Source organism: Hakea prostrata, chromosome 8 (assembly GCF_041222555.1).
Source record: "Hakea prostrata isolate BN-2017 chromosome 8, UWA_Hpros_2, whole genome shotgun sequence".
Lineage (NCBI taxonomy): Eukaryota > Viridiplantae > Streptophyta > Magnoliopsida > Proteales > Proteaceae > Hakea > Hakea prostrata.
The window spans coordinates 31,137,081-31,151,369 of record NC_142607.1 but is presented as its reverse complement, the minus strand read 5'-3'; positions in this window follow the sequence as shown (position 1 = coordinate 31,151,369).

Here is a 14,289-nt window from a genome sequence, read left to right as displayed (position 1 = left end):
TAACTTGCCAAAATTGATGAACTTTATATGTCCATCTATTGGGATTCCCATGCTCCATCTTGCAACTTTTATCCGTTTGTTAGAAATCCCTGCACACATTAACGCAATATTAGTATTATGTGGTATAATTGGACAAATATGCTCTTCTACATAGGTAGATAACATAGTATCATTATGTGTGGCATTTGTAGTGTATAAGGGTCCCCATTCATATATTCTTGTAGCTGCAGTGCTACAATCCATCGATTTACTCGAGAGAGTACCATCAATGAGTTGGGCCTCTTTTGCGTAAATACTCGAGAGTTCATTTCTTTCCGTATAAAATAACAAGTGACTATAAAAATCAAGAATAGCTAGGTAACCTTTAACTTATCCATTTGAGAACGGAAATTCTGACACATGCTCAGAAGAGATGTATCATTCCAATTTTTCGTCCACAAGCCTAATGGTCCAGCAACATGATTTCTTTTTGTCCAATCACATGAGATAAAAATATGTCATATAGTTTCAATTCCCTTCCCACATAATACACATTCAAGTTGGAGATTTGTCCGTTGAGTAAGTTTGGCTCTCAAGAGTAACCCTGCATGCAAAACACACCAGAAAAAGACTTTAAATTTTAGATGAATTTGTAGTTTCCACATAAGCTTCCACCATACCGCAAACTGATTTGCCTCCAGTGGAGATCGTGCATTAAGTATCACGCGAAGAGCTAATTTAACCTAAAATTTCCCATTCGGGGACAATCGGGATGTCCATAAATCATGTTGGTCAATCAAAGTAAATGGCAAATTTATAATGGGGACGACGTTAGAAAAGTTTGAAGAAAGCTCCTTGTCAATCATTTGCAAGTCGTTGAATACTTCAGCAACTATGGCCTGCCTTCTCCATTGTGAGAAGTCTTGTAAGTTTGACAGCATTTCCTATTGCAGGGGTTTTCAGGGATCAAACTAGAGGGATGTTTGAGTTACATTCCCCAACTGAGGACTCACCATGTTCTTAGTTGTGGAAAGTTACTTGAGATACTATTCCAAGTCCATGAACCTCTTCTTTTACCCACTTTGGAATCGAATACAAAACAATTTTTTAAGTATCTTGCTCTCAGAACCCTAACCCACAAAGATTGATGTTGATTGTTGAGTGATTAATCTTCAGCCTTGTTTTAGTAACAAGGTTGAGTTATAAACTTCCATTTTCTTGAATCCCATTCCGCCATTTACTTTAGGTTGGCAAAATTTCTCCCATGAGATAGTATTTAATTGTCTGTGATTCCCTGGTTTCTCATTCCAGAATCTTTGACATATCGCATCTATTTTAGGGCAAATATTTTTTGGGAATCTTAGGCATTGTATTTGATAGAGTGTCATTGATTGGATTGCTGACTGTAGGGGATGTCAATGTTTCGGGCTGAAAAATAATCAGCCCAAACACGACCCATTAAGAAAATAACGGTTTCGGGCCGGTGCGGTTTGGGTTCCGGCTGATTAATGGATTGGTAACGGTTTAGAATTGAGTTTACTAACGGTTTGGGTTCGGGTTTACTAGTGGTATGTTTTGAGTACATTGTTGATGTGTGGAATTTATCAAGAGCATGTGAACACATATAGGCATTAAGTTCTCTCCAAGTCTCTTGTGTTGGGTGTTCAAACAAAACTATTTTCCTACAAAGAAGTAATAATTATAGAGCTAATATACAAAAGAAAGCTAGCATCTTGATGAATTTTAGTGGGTTGTCTCTGCTTATTTTTCTCCCCCTTCCCGACACTTGTAAAAATAGTTCAAAATAAAGCATTAAAATATTTTCAAATGATTATACACTTGCTAAATATTTACTAAGCCCATCTTCCAAATGGCGAAGGCTTTGACATGCTTGTTTGCATATTCCAAAACAAAACAATTAAGGAAAACAAATGAATACTTGGGGGTTTTCCTGTCTTTTATATTTAAATTAAATTTATTTTATTTATTTATAACAGGTTTAAAGGGTTGGTTTCGGGCCAAAGGGTTCGGGCTGGTGGGCCATACACGGGTTGACTCGGACTAGCCTAAACCAGTGCGGGTTAAGGTTGTTCAGCCCAAACACTGTCCTTTAGGCGCGGAAAAAGGGGGGGAAAGGGGGGAAACTGAAAAAAAATTCACTTTCCAAACCAAAAGGAAGGGGTGCGGGGGGGGGAACTCCGACAGGACCGCGGGCCAACCCCACCCAGCTAAAACCCCCTGGGGGAGGGAAGGGGAAAGGCCCCCCCATCACTTCCAAAACACTCCCTCCTTCTCCCCTCACCCCACCAGACCCACATTTTCCCACCCACCGCAACACGCGCCTTAAGTTTCGATTCGGTCCGATTTTGACACCCTTAGCTGACTGCATTAATATTCCCCTTCCTGCAAAGGAGAGGTTATATGATTTCCAGCATGCCATCTTTCTAGCCTTCCGATCCAGAACAGATTGTAGTAGTCTTGTTTTCCCTTTCCCCATCAGTAGCATCATACCCAAGTATGTAGTTTCCTTTTTTATTTTATGACACTCACAAAATTGACAGTATCTGATTTTTGTCTTTTTTAGGTACTTTACTGCTAAAAAAGGCTCCACTCTTCTCAAAGTTAATTTCTTGCCCTGTCAAATCAGAGAAAAGTTCCAATACTGCTTTCAAAGCAAATATTTCCTCAGTCTCAACTTTGGAGAAAAGAAAAGTATCATCTGCAGAAGATGTGAGTAATTTTTGGTGCTTCTCGTCCCACCTTTATTCCACTCAGAAAGTTCAGATTCTTGTACTCATCAAGCAAACGGGACAATACTTTCATAATTAAAAGGTAGAGGTAAAGACTCAGTGAACATCCTTATCTTAACCCTCTAAATCCAGAAAACCACATGTAAGGAGACTTGTTAAGCTTAATCGAGAAAGTAAAACATTTTTTACATTGTACATCTCTAAATGGGTAATTATATAATTTGATTTTTATAATGGTGCTGATCTGTTTTTTTTTTCTTTTACCAAAAAAAAAATCCTGTTTCTTTTTCTTTCAAAAAAATTGAAGTCTCAATTGGCTCAACCCTTTTTGACCGGGAGTAACGCAGCGCGCGCAACGAGCAACCAGACAATCATGTCTATTTTGATTAAATTAAACTCGAAATGCTTCCTGGAACCTGGGCATCTTTGAATGACTTTTAATTATTTTCTTGTTTCCCAAGTCTTTGAATCATAATGAGGGGATGAGTGTCCGCATAAAGACAAACTTTTGTGCATGCGTAAGAATAACCAACTCCAATACTTGTAACCAAGGAAGGAAACTTGATTGAAATATCGGCAATCGCTCGCCCCCCTAAACCAGGGGGCGAAACGAGAAATACAGAATGTCGCCGAGATATCGCTCAGTATCGCCGGAAAATCGTCGAATCGGCGAAAACTCGGCCAATATCGACGGTAGAAGACCAAAGAAGAAGAAGAAGATGCGAAATATCCCTCATCGTTCACTTCTTCTCTCTCTCTCAGCACTGGAATCACTGAAACCACTGTTGAAATAGAAATCTCTACCCAAACCACTGCTTAGTTCTCTTCTTTTGATTTTTGTTAAAATCTCAGTGAAGTGTGAACCGACTAACTACTGCACAGAGGAACCAGGTAAACCACGCACAAAGGAAGTGAGGTTTCACCACAGCACAGAAGAACCACCGCCTGAGATGAAATCCGATTATCCCAAACGCATATGAAGTGAAGAACCACCACCACCGCCTGAAGAGGGAAATATCTCTCACGCACGTCTGCACCACACTGGAAAAAAAAATTGAAAATGAAAAGTCCTCTGCGTGAGATGGGATTATGGGAATGAGTTGGGAAATATCTCTGACACAATAGTTTTTTAAAGAGAAAATATATTGCATGGGATAGGAATGGGGTTGGGAATTGGGATTTTGACGTGTAAAAGATAAAACTGAGATTGCGTGTTATAGAAATAACAGGTATTTTAATTTGTAAATATGGGTTTGGGAATCGAGACAGAATAATTAAATTAAAAACAAATACACAAAGTCGGCGATATTCGGCGATATTCGGCGATATTCGGCGATATTTCACTGGGTATCGCTGGTTCGCTGGGTTGCGAACCAGCGATACCCAGCGAAATGTCGTTCCTTGCTTGTAACTAGTATTAAGCCATGGTAATCACTAAAGACCCAACGTTCACACGGCGCTTGTCGCTTGGATGTGAGTAATTTGACCCTCTTGTTTAGGGTTTGTGCATGTGCTCTGTAAGCTGAGCTACTTCGGATTTCTCGCCGGAAAATCTGTTTTCTTATTTCTGAAGGTTCCCAATGAGTCTTGGATGTTCTAGACACTAATATTTACCTTTGGTTTCGTTTCATTTCCCGATGGAGGCATTAGGTGTCCCCTCCCTATAGGGGTTCTGATTTTTTAATTTCAACAACTAGGTACAGGGTCTTAGAGCTCTGAATAGCGATAATAGATTTTTTATTGAACTCTCTTTATGCGAGCCTCTCTTGTCTTCTCCTTCTACAGCTTCTTGATTTATTGGTGTTGTGATTATTGTTTTTTAATTTTCTAGTTTGTGGTTGTCTTCCACGTTATCTTCTTTCTTTATTTTGCAAGTTTTCTTTTGTCTTCTTCTCTAGTTCTTAAAGGCATAGTGTAATAGTTGTTGCTTTTGTATTCTAATTAGTTTTTTTTTTATTATTATTTATAAGAAAAATAAAGTTATATTATTTAAAAGCATTTACAATAATCACTTTGCAAGCCATTGGCAACAGTAGCTGTGATTTTCTTCCACGTTTTCTTCCTTCTTTATTTTACAAGTTTTCCTTTGTCTTCTTCTCTACAGGGTTCTTAAAGCCATAGTTTTTTTTTTTTTTTTAAGCCTACTATGGATTAGTGGAGATGGGAATCAATTAACCCTAATATTTTGGGTAGTAATAGCTATCTTCATTAAATTAGCTATTACATCAACCGGTTTGGGTAAGAGTTTTGGTAATGCATTGTGATTGCTCCAAATTTTTCCTACTTTCAGTCTTCGGTCTTTTGCTATGTTTAATCCTTCTTGTAAGCCCACAAGTGTTGCTTCTAATGTGTTTTCACTGTCCAGTTTACCAAAATTGACAGACTTAATATGTCCATCTACTGCAATCCCCATATCCATCTACTGCTTTTGTATTCTAGTTGTGTGGTTGGTTTCGATGTTTTCTTTCTTTATCTTTTCTTCTAGGCTGATTGTCATATTTTAAGGCTTTACTTTGGGGGTTTTCCAAGTTACTTGAAGGTTGTTGTCCGTCACCATCATGGCAACTCCACCGGAACTAGGTGAACATTTTGAACCAGATATTTTTATTCTGGCAACAAACAACACTACTTTAGAACCTTACCTCAATAGATGGGAAATGAATAGCGAGTATGTTGTTATTGGCACTGTTGTTGCACAATCCTGCTCGTCCCTTCAGCCGGTTGAACCTGCACAGATGAGCTCGACCGTGGAGGTCAATTTTTCACCTCCGACGATCTAATTAGAAATTCGACTAAGGAAGGCAAGAAAGTAATCAACAATAATAATACGAATAGTGATAGTTCTATTCCGCGTACCTTTGTCTTGTGCCCCCTTACCTTTTTATAGATTTTCTATGTATGAGTTCGGATGGGACTCAAAATTTAATCATTGAGTCCTACTCAAACATGAGTGATTGAGTCCTGATTGAATACTGTCTCTTTGGCTAGAATATTATCCAGATTTACCTTGTTATTCAGCCTTTGTCTTTATTCATCCGACCTTGGCTTGGTCGGTCTAACTTGGTCCGAGCTGGTCTAAGCTCAAACCGAACTGGTTTGGTCGATTTGGTCGAACTGGGCTTAAACCGAACTGGTTCAGGTTTATTTATTCTTTCCTCATCAGGCACGATTCTTACTTCTAAAAGGATTGGGGTTTCAACTATGGCTTTATCTCTAAACAGAGCTTGGAATATCCATTGTGACCTTGAGGTTTCCTAGGTTGGTCCCTCCTTGTATCTTATACAGCTTGCAAACACAGAGGAAATTGAGGTAGCACTCAACCAAGGGCCTTGGTTAATAAAAAATCACTTGCTCTTGCTAAAGAAGTGGATTCCAAGCATCCCTAGTCGAGGAAGCGGTTTTCGATTTCTAATGATATTTGGGTTAATGCTTCAAACCTCCCTCTTGATTTGCAAAATGCAGAGATGGCGGCACTAATAGGAAACAAATTGGGTACGTTTAGGCTTAGAGATCTTGGACGGCCACTTGAGATTCGCATTTCCCGTTCCTTTCAATTACCAATCAAGCCCAGGCATTCGGATGTTCAGAGCAAGAGATGAAGAGATATGGATTGACCTACAATATAACTAATTACATTCAATCTGCTACTTCTGTGGTCACTTCGGACATGAGGGAAGAAATTGTATGCTTAGGCTTAATCTTGATAATGGAGGTATCCCTATTTTTGAAGGTATTTCAGATTTGCACTGTGGGAAAATATGTATTGTTTCTTTTGGGGACTGGATCAAAGTGGGAAGTAATTCCATTCGACCTCCTAGAGAGGAAGTTTGCAAGCTGCTCGCTAAAATTTCTTTGATTGAATTGAGGCTGCTGATTCCCCCAGCAGATAGAAACTCTCTTGTACATCTTCAACCTGAAATTATTCAATATGTGAAGGATCTCTTAATAGTCCTGGTGGATCCGCCGGAGATTATGCTACCAAGTCGGTTTCCGCTGAACGGCGCCTGAAAGAGGAAACTCTAATTCTAGGGGTCACCCTAATCTGCATTATTGGACTGTGGTGAACCGATCCAACCGGCCCAATTTGTCAAGTGGTGAACCGATCCAACCGATCTCAAGGGAATCCTCTATGGGTCAAGTGGATGGGCCTCAATTTAATAATCAAAGCCCACTTCAAAATTGGGTTGTCAATCATGAACATAGCCATTTGAATTCCATTCCTACAATTGGGCCCAATGCCCATGCGAGCATCCAAAAAGGTCAGGCCCCAAATTTAAATATTCTTCCTTTGAACCCTCTTGTTCTTTTTGACTCCCAACCAATTTTTTATCTAAACCATCTATCCAGCCTTGGTTCTTCTCCCCACCGAGACCTTTCTAGTGGCAGTTCTTTCATACATGCTAGCAGTGAGGCCCTACCCTTTGATTACCCCAATCCACCTCTCATTTTCTCATCCTCTTTCCAATCTTTAACTCATCCTACACCCAGCTTTGAGTGCCTAACCGATTCACCTTCAACCCACCCAATCTTAAGTGTGAACTCTCTAAATGCTATGGCTAGTGAACACTTTCTCTCATCCTCCTATATGAATGTGATCCTTGAAGAAGGTGGATTTGTTCAAAATCCTATTAATTTATCTTATTCTGAGAATTTCCCTCTTTTTGATAGAACAACAAGCCCACTTGAAGTTCAAAGTCCTTCAACTGCCATTACTAGGTCTCAGCCTATCATTATAAGGACTTCTCATATCACCCAGAATACAGGTCCTCGTGTATGGATTGAGGAAATTCTTTCTCCTGAGACCAACTCATATGGGGCAATACCTACACCCTCAAGAAAAAGGGACCTTGACCCCTGAGGCTGAACAAGTCACTAAATCTCTTTAAAAAATGAGACATGAGGATTCTGAGGAGTGTGGCTTCAGTAGGGCAAAGCAACTTAGTAGTCTTAATGGACTCGCCCGACGAGCAATGGGCAGATCCCCAAGCAGATTTAGGGCTATTATGCTATATCGGAGCATGATTTTATCTTCTTTTGAAAGGGTGAGGCAGGGTACCCTTAATCAGCCCCCACAGTCATCATAAAACTCCTAAGTTGGAACTGTCAAGGGATTGGCCCACCCCTGACACAATAGTACCTCATAAATTATGTAGGAAAGGGAGGCCTAGTATAATATTGTTGATGGAAACAAAAAAAGGAGATTCTGACATTTATAGACTTGCTAGGAAACTTAATTTCAATGATTACTTCTCACTGGACTCTATTGGTAACTCATGGGGTATTGGAATTCTCTGGAATGGTAATGTTTCCCTCACTATCTTATTTAGTTCTTCACATATTGTAGATATGCTTATACATGTTTATTCTTCTAATGCTAATTGCAAGCTTACACTGGTATATGGACATCCCCAGGTAGAGCACCAAGATAGAGTTTGGGCTGAACTTGCACACTTGGGTACCTTTGTAAGTAGTTCTTTGTGGTTTTAATGAGATTATATGTAATGAGGAGAAATGGGGTGGGAGACCAAAACCCCAAAGCCAAATGGATAGCTTTAGAAGGGCAATTGAGAGTTGTGATCTATTGGAGGTTAAATGCATTGGACCTAAATTCTCTTGGTCAAATAAAAGACAAGGTAGGGACTTGATTAAGGAATGTATGGATTGGGCTTTTGTTAATTTGGAGTTTCTTCACTTATATGGGGGAATCCAGGGTCATCAGTTGGCCATGGTGGGATCGAACCACTCCCCTTTGGAGGTCACCCTTCACCCCCCCAAACGTAGACCTATGAGATTCCATTATGAAACCAAATGGGAGGATCATCAAGATCTCTCCCTTCAAATAAATCTTGGTTGGAATGGATCCCTCTTTGGTTCCCCCATCCTCAGCTCCACCAAAGGATTAGACATTGTTCTATATTCCTTAGGATTTGGAGCAAACCCACATTTCAGGATGCATCTCTAGAAATTGCAAATCCCACCTGCTTGATTGAAGTATGCCAACAAGAACCCCCCCTTGAAAGCACTGCCCTTGAAGAAATGGAACTCAAAAAACAATTAGAAGTCCAGCTTTTGGCGGAAGAAAAATTATGGTGTCAAAGATCCCGAGTTCTATGGTTAAAGGAAGGTGATCAAAACACCAGTTTCTTTCATGGTGCTACCGCTAATAGAAGGCAGAAAAACACCATCCACAGATTAAAGGATAGTAATGGGCACTGGCTTAAGGAGGATCACTTGATTCATAATGAAATATGCACTCACTTCTCTTCCATCTTTACCTCATCCTCCCCCATTCCCCCTCAGGACTTTCTGATTAGTACTCCCACATGCATTACAACTTTAGATAATGCCCCTAGGAATGAAAGGAACCAAGGCTCCTGGTATAGATGGCCTTTCTGCTAGATTCTTCCAAAAGCAATGGGACATTGTTGGTCTTGACTTAGTGAAGGGGGTCCAACATTTTTTCAATGGGGGGTTTTATGCTCAAGATCTTGAATAAAATTGTGATCTTTTTGGTCCCAAAGAAGCATAGCCCACAAGAGATGTCTCATTTTCAACCCATTAGTTTGTGCACTACCCCTTACAAAGTCATTGCAAAATGTCTAGCTAATAGACTCAAACCCATTTTGGGCTCTATTATTAGCCAGACTTAGAGTGCCTTTGTTCCAAGTAGAGCCATCTTTGGTAATATCTATTTGGCTCATGAATACCTGCACTTTCTTAAGAAATCGAAATCTAAGAAGGGATACATGGCTCTTAAGCTTGACTTGTGTAAAGCATATGACAAATTGGAGTGGTCTTACATTGAGCACACTTTAAAGAGAATGGGATTTGCTAATATGTGGGTGCAATGGGTCCTACAATGTATCAGTACAGTGGAATACCAGATCAAGATCAATGGGGCACTTTCCAGAAATATTATCCCCCAGAGAAGTATTAGACAGGGTTGCCCACTGAGTCCCTACATCTTCATTCTCTGTCAAGAATCCTTCTCCCAGAGATTGTAGTCAAACCTTGGAATTCCTAGATTGCCAAAAATAAAAATTGCTTATCATGCTCTTGAAATTAACCACCTGTTTTTTGTTGATGATTGTATGATATTTGTTTCTGCTTCGATTATCTATGCTTCCCAAATTCATACCATTTTGCAGGAATATGAACAGGTGTGTGGGTTACATATTAACCCATCCAAATCTGCAGTCTTATTCAACTCAAAGACTCTAGCTAATATCAGGGCTGATAGTGCTTACATTTTGAATTTAGTGGAGGTACAAGTCTCATGGTACTTACCTTGGTTTACCATCTTCAATAGGTAAATCAAAAACCCAAACTTTTTCCTACATCTTGGATAGGATGGCATCTAAATTGGCGGGTTGGAAAGGGAAGCTTCTTTCCCATGCAAGAAAAGAAGTCCTAATCAAGGCGGTTGTCTTTGCCCTTCGAGTCTATGCTATGTCTTGTTTTATGATTCCAAAAGAATTATGTGAGAAAATGACTCAAATGATTAGAAAGTTTTGGTGGAAGAATGACCAAGGTAGATGCATTAATTGGGTAAGATGGGATACCTTATGTAGAAGTAAGAGAGAAGGTGGCTTAGGTTTATGTGATGTTAGTTGCTTCAATAAAGCCTTGCTTGCCAAACAAAGTTGGAGACTTTTAACATCTCCAGACTCACTATGGGCTAGAGTCATGACAACAAAATACATCAGAAACAAAAAGTTTTTGGAAGTGGAAACCCCTACCTCATGCTCTTGGGGTTGGAAAAGTGTGCTTATGGGTAGGAATGTCTTAAAAGAGGGCATTTTGAAACAAGTGGGTAATGGACTAAGCATTGATATCTATAAAGACCCTTGGATCCCTTCCTTGCCCCTCAAGTGCATTGCTACCTCCCCCCCCAAACTGGTCCATGAGCTTATCTTATGGCAAGACCTTCAATGGAACTTACCTCTATTGAATTCACTTTTCTCCCTGAGTGAAGTGACAACTATAACATCTATCCCAATCCTTTCTCCTTCTACAAATGATTCTTGGATCTGGTATAAAACTAAACATGGTAGTTTCAATGTTAAATTAGCCTACTACCAATGTATGGCAATGGCAGACTCCCATAGTAATGTTGCATCCTCATCAACTGTATCTTCGTGCTGGAATAAGATTTGGAACATGGATACCCTCCCAAAAATTAAACATTTTTTGTGGCACTCCTCTCATGAAGCATTGGCTATTGGTAATTCTTTATTTATTAGAGGTAGTTCCCAAACTCCCCTTTGTTTAATTTGTGGTGTTGGTTATGAAACCGTGAGTCATGCTTTATTTTTCTGTGACCATGCTAAGGAATGTTGGCATTTATCCTCCCTTCGGATTGATAGATCAAACTTTTTTGGTGACTCACTCTTTGATTGGATGGATTTTATTGCTCATCATTTTAAGGATGTAGATGATAAACATACAGTAGATCAAATTTGGAGTGCTATGGTTTGGTGTATTTGGAAGTCTAGAAATGCAGCCTTATTTAGGCACATAAAACCTATGATTATCCATACTATACACTCTTATCATTCTTTGTTTGTAGAGATCCAACTCCATGTTCCGTACTAATCCTTGTTTGGAACCGAGCCATACTACAATAAATCTGGAAATGGGAGAAGGTACTGACTTTTTTCAAATGTATGTTGACGGTTCATGGGAGAAAAACTCTTCTTCAGGAGTGTCACATCCACCCAGCCGGTACCTTATATGGAATACGCGAGTGTGTGATCCACAACCCCAAAGATAAAGTTTAGGAATGATCATATACATTTAGCACAATAACATAATCAAAAGCAAGAACAAATCATTGTATTCAAGTATTTATTATTTAAAGTCAAGAAAGGATCTCAGAAGGATCACTAAAGAATATCAGAGTGCGGAATAACGTGATACCAAATCAAAAGACAACTGTAGAGTATAGCAGAAATATACTCCACAACATATGTGGAAGGTAGATCGAAACTAAGACAAGCTCTAAGCTAATACAAGTAAAAGAAAAGTCTAGAAGAAACAAGAGAAGTCTAATCAACATCTTCAGTTGGCTCTTCTTCTTGTTCAGTCTTCATCTTCTTCACCTTTGGGTTATGCTCTTGAAGCTTCAGATCAACATCTAGCGCACAATCCCATCGGCGAATAAGACGATGGCGGCTACCATCAATAGGAGCCATCAATGCAGTCCAAATTTGTGTGTTGGCTGCCTAGCTGGTCAACACCTTGTCCAAGGACTTTTGGAGCTTTACCATGTCTAGAAAGGTCCTCCGTGTTGTGGCACAAGTTCTCTTTCGATCTTGCGATGTCATCTAAAACAAGTCCCCCGAAGGGTAAGCTCAAAAGAAATTTGCAAGTAATCCAAACACAATAAGCATCTTCACATGTATTCACAGGCAAACATATATGCAATGATATGAAACGATATATGCAAGTATGCTTCTAACTCTATATATGTATGTTGGTCTCTATTGGCAAACATGCTTTAAGTCATAGCACCATACTTCTTTGGGAAGGTCTCAAATCACACATCATTGGTTGGTAATGGGTCCGGCATCCCTCGGGACATTCCATGGCTGGGGTTTAGGTCACCGCTCTCTCACATCACCGTTTGGTCAAAGTATTGGTTCATGTCAAGGTAAAGCCTAGCCAAATGCAAGTCTTCTACTTAGTTATATCAACTTAGGTCCAAATACGTCCATTCCTCCCCCTGAGCGATCCTTTCCAGTATCCTTCTCACTAGAGTCAGCATAGTCCCGGACTACGGACTCATCAACCCTATTGGTCATCCACAAGTAATAGATAGGAAGCTCTCATGTCCTCTCACGGATTGGTTATCGGTCTTTAACGCCCATGAGCCCAACTCTACTATTTGCAACCCTACCAATAAATGGCCTCTCACAAGTAACCACAATGTGATTCATGTCCTCTCACGGGTTGGTTATCGCTCTTGAGCGCCCACAAATCCCCATTGCTACCACAGGTCGTTCGGTCTCAATACCCTTCTGAATCGGGTCTGATATAACAGTGGTATTCCTAGCCAAACAGTGCTAGACCAATCCTAGGTATGTCAACACTGTCAGTAATTAGGGAAAGAGTCAAGGGGCACCATAGGAAAGCATCCCATACCACTTCCACTGGTGTCCAAAGACAAAAACACCAATAGGGCATTCCCCATTCCACAACGACGACCTAGGCATCCACATCATATCATGATTCCAAACATATTATACTTACACTCATATCTACATCATAGTCCATATTGCATTCTCATAATCAATAATCAATTCTAATATGTAATTCACAATTTGGACAAGCTACTGTAGTTGCAGAAGTATCATGATGTAAAAGAAACCAAACAACAATAGTTAAATCGTGCATTCATGTCATAATACATAAAGGCATGAAAGTAGGCATATTGTGAGTTGGAATACTCACCTCAAAATCCAAACTTATAGTCTTCAGATAAGAGATTAGAGAATAGATCCAAAACCACCTAAACAAGCTTGACAAAACATGTATAGGTCATAAGAAGTAAATCCAAGAGATAGGAGTCGAAATGGAGCAAAACAGAGTTACTGTCAGCCTTGGTCGATTGGTTGGTCTACTGGCCCAATTGACCACCCAGTTGACCAGATGAATAGTGTTCAACAACAAACACTAAATTGGTCATAACTTCTTCGTTTGAAGTCCGATTGCTCCGAAATTCAAAGGGGAACTTCACAAGGACATACTAAGACTAAGACTATCTAAGCATGAATTAGACACCATCCATGGTCAAAATCAATGACTTTATAATTTGGAAACATGAATTTCTATTTTGAAAAAAAAAAAAAAAAAAAAAAAAACATGGTTTTCAATGAAACCAACCATGGCTGCAAAGGAGGATTAAGGATTCACTCAAGAGGATCATTAGCAATAGATTAGAGATGAATACTAACATGAATTCAGATCTAATATGATTGATAAATCAGATTAAATGAATGATCATGAAGATATCATATAATCATGGGTAAGAATTCAAGCATGAAGATCATAGCATCAATGGAATGAATGGAGATGCATTCAAAGACATTGAATACAATAGATCAGCAATTAAAACTAAGAATAAGCATGTCTAATACTGATTAGAAAGGAAAAACTATAGTAAGAAAGAATCATGCTATCAAAACCAATTTAGAAACAAGGGAAATCAAGGAGATTCACCATATGGCATCAAGGAATGCATGGAGTGAATGGAGTTTCACTCTAAGACACAAGGAGATCAGAGAATAGGTAGTTACAGTATTGTAACACCTTCTCCACAATCAAAACAATGAACTAGAATAGTAGAGAGAAGAGATTAGAGAAGAAAGAGGTAGAATACCAACCTTGTTGAAGATGAACCAAATTAGAAACTAGGAGGAATACTTGAGGATCTTCCACAACACCAAAGAGAGGCTTTGAGAGGAGCTTCCCACGTTCTCTAGGGGTTTTAGAAACAAAGGAGGCTAAGAAACACGAAGTCTAATTATATAGAGCATTAAAAACCCTAAAAAAAGATTTT